The sequence below is a fragment of the Delphinus delphis genome, chromosome 11 (assembly GCF_949987515.2).
Source record: "Delphinus delphis chromosome 11, mDelDel1.2, whole genome shotgun sequence".
NCBI lineage: Eukaryota > Metazoa > Chordata > Mammalia > Artiodactyla > Delphinidae > Delphinus > Delphinus delphis.
Window position 1 is genome coordinate 25,444,227 of NC_082693.1, and position 6,332 is coordinate 25,450,558.

General features: G+C 45.3%; 1 pseudogene; it reads right to left on the minus strand.

The window, feature by feature from the left end:
* Positions 1-4,806: 4,806 nt before the first annotated feature.
* On the minus strand, positions 4,807-5,957 carry LOC132434474 (post-GPI attachment to proteins factor 4-like; annotated as a pseudogene).
* Between the last annotated feature and the right edge of the window lie 375 nt (positions 5,958-6,332).

Consider the following 6,332-nt stretch of genomic DNA (forward strand, 5'->3'; position numbering starts at 1 on the left):
GTCCCCCCAGGTGTGGGAACTCCTCCCTCTCCCAGCCACCCCTCAGGGCATCAGTCACATCCAGCCTCCGCTTCTCCTCCCTCCACACTCCCCCCACATCCTACCTGGTCACTAGGGGGTTCCTCCCATCTCCTTGGACATTGAGGTCCAAATGAATATTTTTAGGTGTTAAAATGATAGGACAGATACAATTTTATATTCAGCTTTCATTTTATCAAGTTTTTCAAAGTATTTTAATAAAAGGAAGAAAAGTGCTTCCAGTGGTCAATCAAACATGAAAGAGCTGGTAATGAGGCTTGCCTGGGACTTGCATATCTTCTGTACCTAGCAACCTATAAATAAAAAGAAAAGAAAATCAACTTCATCTAATAAATTATTTCCTTTGATTTAAGCCAGAGATTTAAAACCATATTTATACTGAGAGTGGATGAAAGCAGGCAAATAAAGCCCAGCAAAAATTCCTGCTCTTCTAGCCATGAAACTTTTGGCTTTTCCAAAGTTACCCATTAGCCACCTGTGTAAGATTCACTGCCAGCCAATAACCTGCGAATATTCAGGAAATATCCTGAAGCCAGCCAGGAAGGTGTACTGAAATCAGAAGCTTCTGTCAAGTGTAACAGGTGCATCAGTGTACAAGTGTGAGTGCTGGAAGGACAGAAACAGCCTAGAGGATTATAGTCAAAGGATTGTAGTCAAGTCCTTCTGCTCTTTAGACAAAAGTGAGTGAATAAATGAGCCTACACTGTATACTTAGTGGAGCTGGAATTTCATGGTTATGCGTATTGTGCTGTGTATCATTTGACCATTTGTCCATTCATCCCACAAACAGCAGCTTCTTGGGTAAACATTAATGTCAATATCCCAAAAAGTGTATGAAAGTGAGCTAAGAAGTATGTTAAAGTAGCTTGGGACAATGAAGGAGCTAGAAGGAGAGTGAAAAATGTCTCCCTGGGGAGCTCTCAGGGAAACCAGCATTGACCCCTGGGAACTGGTGTTAGGTCAAGTCGGAATCTGGCATCTTCACTAACGATCTGGAAAAGGGAGTGAATGGCTCATTAATAAAATGCACAGTTGAAGTGAAATGATCGATTGGATACAAGAAAGTAGAGAAATCAGTGATGTTGGTAAAATGAGATGCAACTTACGGAAATGCTTGCTCATCTGTTAGACAGAAAATCAGCATCTGAAACTCATTTAATGGGAACTATCAGTTGGGAAAGCACCACTGCCAGCACAGGCCTGGAGGTGATGCTGGGAAGAAAATTAGACAGGAGATGAGAGGCTGAGCAGGCATGATTACAGTGTCTCTCTGGAAAGACCTCACGACAGCCGGCTTGTGTCCATGTGCTTCCCACGGGTCCTGACACCAAGCCACAGCCTCTGAAATCCACTCTGCTGCTGCCTGGTGGCCAGCCTGTCCTCTGCCTTCTGGTTCTGGCTGGGAAGATGGCTCCATGAGAGCTTCCACTTACTGCTCTGCACAATGAGAAGTTGACAGTATTCAACATTTTGGTGCTTTGGGGCCAGAATCCAGGCCAAGGACAGAGGTGTGACTCAGACCCAGGACTGAAGGTTAGGAGTGTTGCTGGGTAGACCTGGGAATTGCATACTGATCTCTGGCCTATAGCTGATTATGAGTTTTCTGAGATAAAGTTGGAACCAACCAAAACTCAAACTACTTTTCATTCCAGAATTTGTAGGAAGTAGATCACGAAGTCTCTGCTGTTTGCTACTGTGCATTACATTCGTCAGCTGATGGGCAAACCCTAATTATTCTGAATACATTTGCATCTGGACTCACACTCGTAGCTTTGTGCTGACCTTGCTCCCGTTGGTTCCCTTATTAGTGGTCACTCTGCTGAGCTCTTGCAGAGACCACTGCTTGTTAGTTGAGAACAGCAATGTTCGCTGTGAGGTGCAAAAGTGGAAAAAACCCCACTATGTTAACCTCATTAATATGTATAAATTCTCTCCTCAATACATGGAGTAAGAATCATTGCATTCCTAAATTTTTCCAAATCAAGTTAAATTTGCATGCATTTTTATCGAAGATATTTAATATCTTAATTTACAAGAAGGTTGAGGGATATATTCAATCCAGAGAAATGAAGGAGGGCCTCTGGTCTATTTTTTTTTTCTCAGTGAAAGAGGTACATTTATTTGAACTGATAAGTCTATGCAAATACAGTCAGTCACAATAGGGAGCTTCTTAGGCCTGACAATAACTTAAATTCTGAAAAGTATGCAGGACTGTTAGAGACCTTCACCCCCATGGTAAACTATGTCCCTTGATATTGGAAGGGGACTTTAGTTCTCCCCTAGCTCCCTACTCAGGATTAAATGAGAGACTTCAGCTTTGGTGTAAAGCTGTCAGCTGTCCTAATCCAGAATAACATACACAGTTTGGACTCTAGGAATGAGGGACAAAAGGGAGGGCGATCTAGAAAGTGGGTAGGGACAAAAGTGGGTAGGATTTCCGCTTCTGCAGAAAATGTCCAAGGATGGCAGACTCTAGTTAAGATCAATGGGGGAAGATGTCTTAGTGTGTAAGTAGAGAAATATGACAAGGCATAGATGACCTTAGCCATCGAGAATGAAGGAGTCAGGGGAAGGGATGTCTGTGTGCAGTAGACAACTGAATTAGAAAGAGCAGAAATGGAAACCAGCAATGATTCTGATCTAGGGCTTGGCTAGCTTAAATGTTCTGTCATTGGACACAAACTTTTCACGAAGAGATCCAATCATTAATGCAACAAACTCAAATGAATTCTAGGTTGAGAGTGGTTCTCTTCTCAAACATGGGGCTGAACCAGTTACTGGGAGAGGAGGGATGGAGGGGTGGAATCTGAGCATCTCAATAAGTCATCTAGTAGCTCTGGACACTTTGGACATTCCTGGGGGATATATAACAGCTCACTATAACAACACAACACATACTGAAACCTGTTTGTCCCCCAAGACCAACACCACAGTGAGTTTTTACCATCTTAGGTTACAGAGACATTATTTAGCCCAGGTTACAAATGGATTTCACAAAAGAGAATTTGATTACATAGATATTTATAAAATGAATGTGGTTAAGAAAAACGTACAGGGGCTGGAAGTCAAAAATCTACTACATTCCAGTCCTCTCTGCTGCTGTTCAGCTGTGTGAAACTGAGGAAATTCTCTAATATCTCTGGGTCTGTTTGTTCATCTATAAAGTGTGATGATGAACTCCTGTTACTCCCTCAGTGTTCTCAAGCAGATCCCAAGATGGTAGCTCACTGTGGAAACTTAAAAGCAAACATAAGATGTGGCACTGAAACAAAATGGACAGCTGCTTGAACTCTAATATAATCATCCATCCCCACAAAGAGCCTTGTTGGCCACTGGCCAGTAAGTATTGTCAAGTGACATTTACTTGTAACTTTTGAGAAGAGTAATTTTCAGATGTTAGTCTTGAAATAAGCTCAAGAGGAGTCTCAGATCATTTCCAGTTTGAATGAACAATTCTTATTTTGGGTTTGGCTGGAGGGGGGGGGGGCTAGATGAAACTGAGCTGCATCCTTCTGAAGTCACAAGGAAAAGCCAGCCTTTATTCTAGCAGTGTTTGGTCTGGAACAGCTGCTCCATAGGTGTCAGCCCTATGCCCCATATCATACTTTAAATAATATCACTAATACTTTATCCAAAATATAATTGAGTTGTATATGCTTACTATAGGAGAGAAAAGAACTAATATTCACCAAGTGCCCTCTGTGAGATAAGCACTTGCTAGTGTTTTACATACATTCTGTCATTTAATCCTCAAGGCAATTTCCAAGGTAGATATCACTGTCCCCATTTTACAGGCGACAAGCCTGAGACTCAGAGTGCTTATGACTTGCCCAAGTTCACACCACTAGGACATGACAGAGATCTGAAATAAAAATTCAGGTCTTCTGACTTCAGTCCATGCTTTTTTCTCCTATAATATCATGCTGCATAGAAGAAAAAGAAATGAAGGTGAGTGATTAGCCAGCAAAGTTAGGGAAAAGGGTATGCTATTAGTAAAGAGCTCACCCATTCTATATTATTCTGCAATGTCCAACTTTCAAGGAATCAGATTATGACAGAAATCTTCAATATTAAATCATTACTAAACATAAGCAATCCGTCCTTGATGATCAAGAAGGTGCTTTCAGATCTTTCTCTGCCTTAAAGTTCTCATGAACAAAATTGATTATCAGTGCACTACAAATGTGTGGAAAAGAAAATGCCAGGTAACACCTGCAAGAGGCTGGGCACTGTGTGGCTTTTTTCCACTTTTATCATTCCAGGCCAAGGAAACAAATAGAATCTATCAACATGGTCCTGCCTTTTGGGACATATATTCTAAACATACATCCATTCTTATTCCCAATGAGAAAGAAATCATTGCAAAAGAATCTCACCTTTCACCAAATTCTACCCTTAAAATCCTAATCCAGTCATATCACTGTGCACAATATTTTTGGCAGTCACAGACCCTATCGCGAAGCGGATCAATAAACAATCATAGAATTTAAGTGGTATTTAAATGCCCCTCATTGGGTGGGTCAGACTGCATGAGGCAGCGTGGCTGTGTGGAGGGCCAGAGGTCTGGACTCATGGTGAACAGCTTGTTTCTGCCAGAGAGTTACCAAGGCCAAGGTGCTTGACTTGCCTGTTCTTCAGTCATCCTAGTACCTATATCCCTAGCAAACTTAAGCCAATGAAATATCTGCAAGCAACTGTGTCCAAAGAAAGAGCTCAATAGTTGCATCTCCAAGAAGTGGCCACTTCAGAAAGGCATTTCTTGGCAAGCTAGAGCAGACTGGGGTGAAAGTTGTACCGAAGGCTTGAGAAGAGCCTGATGTGTTTCACAAGATTGAGCTCCACCACATTGGCCTTCAACAGTGAGAAGAGTGCCATCTTCTTGCCGAAGCCCTTGTGGCAGTACACCTGGGACAGGTAGGTGAGGGTCCAGCGGGCCACCCGGGCAGGGAAAGGTATTGCCGGGGTGCAAAACTGTGAAGCAGGGACCACGCTGTACAGGGAAGGACGCAGCTGCCGCAGCTCCAGGAAATAGTGCCAGCCCACCAGCTTTACCTGACCCATGCTGTACAGGAAGAAGAGCATGAAGGGTTAGCTAAACCCCGGCTGGCTGGCAAACTGCATATATATCCAGGTTAGTAAGGGCCCCAGCAACATGCCGACACCAACCCGCTTCAGGATCTGCATGGGCTCCGGGTGATATAGTGCTGGAGCCTTGCAGGGTGATAGAGCTTTAGATAAAGTGCATATCTGAGGTGCGGCTCAGAGGCCGAAGAAGGTGCTCCAAGACTGGGAAGATCTGCTCTTCTGAAACGGGGTCATCTTCCACCATCAGGATGTAGTCTGGGTTTAGGTCTGCAGGGAGGATTCCAGACAACAGATGTAGTCCTGCTTCTCTTTCTCAAACGAATTGGTCATCCTCCGTTCCCTCGTAGCTGTTGACCACAGAGACGTACTCGGACAGCAGCTTGGCATCTAAATGGCTCACGCTCCACTCCACGTTGCACAGGAAAGTTGGTGCCCCTCGCGCTAGGGGCCTCATTGTTGAAGGAGCTGATGAAACTGGGACATGACCTGCAGGACATAGTGGAAGCCAGGTTGCCTGTCCACTGTGATGATGGTGATGACCAGCCAGGGGCGGGGAGTGGCCTGCCAGACGACGGGCACCGAGCCGTTGACAGAGGGCAGCGGAGGGCAGCTTCATCCTCTCTCAAGCTTTGCTGCAGGAACTCTTGGTTCGTTCGGTTCAGATGCCAGTGGCGCAGGTAGAAGTAAAAGTTCAGAAGCTAGTGACAGGCCAGGGCACCCAGCAGACCAAAGGTCGCCACCGTTAAGATGAAGCGCTGGACAGCAGTGCTGCCCCAGGAGAGCTTCCTCAGCCTCCAGAGGAGCATGGCAGCTGGAGAGGTTGAAATACTCATGAGGTCAACTTCTGGTCAGGTCTGGTCCCAAGAACAAACCATCCTGGACCACAGGCCAGAATCAGTGCAAGGCAAATCTGGACTCGCACGCGCCCAGCTCGCGCCTTTCTGTCGGCCTCATGGTGCCACAGAAGCAGGCGAGGGGTAGGGAAGTGCCCTCACTGTGACATTCAGTCATCCCTGCACGGATGCTGGCCCTGGCTGCGCGGGGGACACCCTTCTGGGGTTCCGGCAGTCCTCCGGCAGGAAGCGGCCAACGCCACAAGTAAGGCCGCAGCGAAGCCTCTGGTCTTGAGCCCATTATGATTGCCACCCAGAGGATCACCTGATATTCACGGTCCTGCTATTCTATGAACATGTGGTTTGGCCATTGGC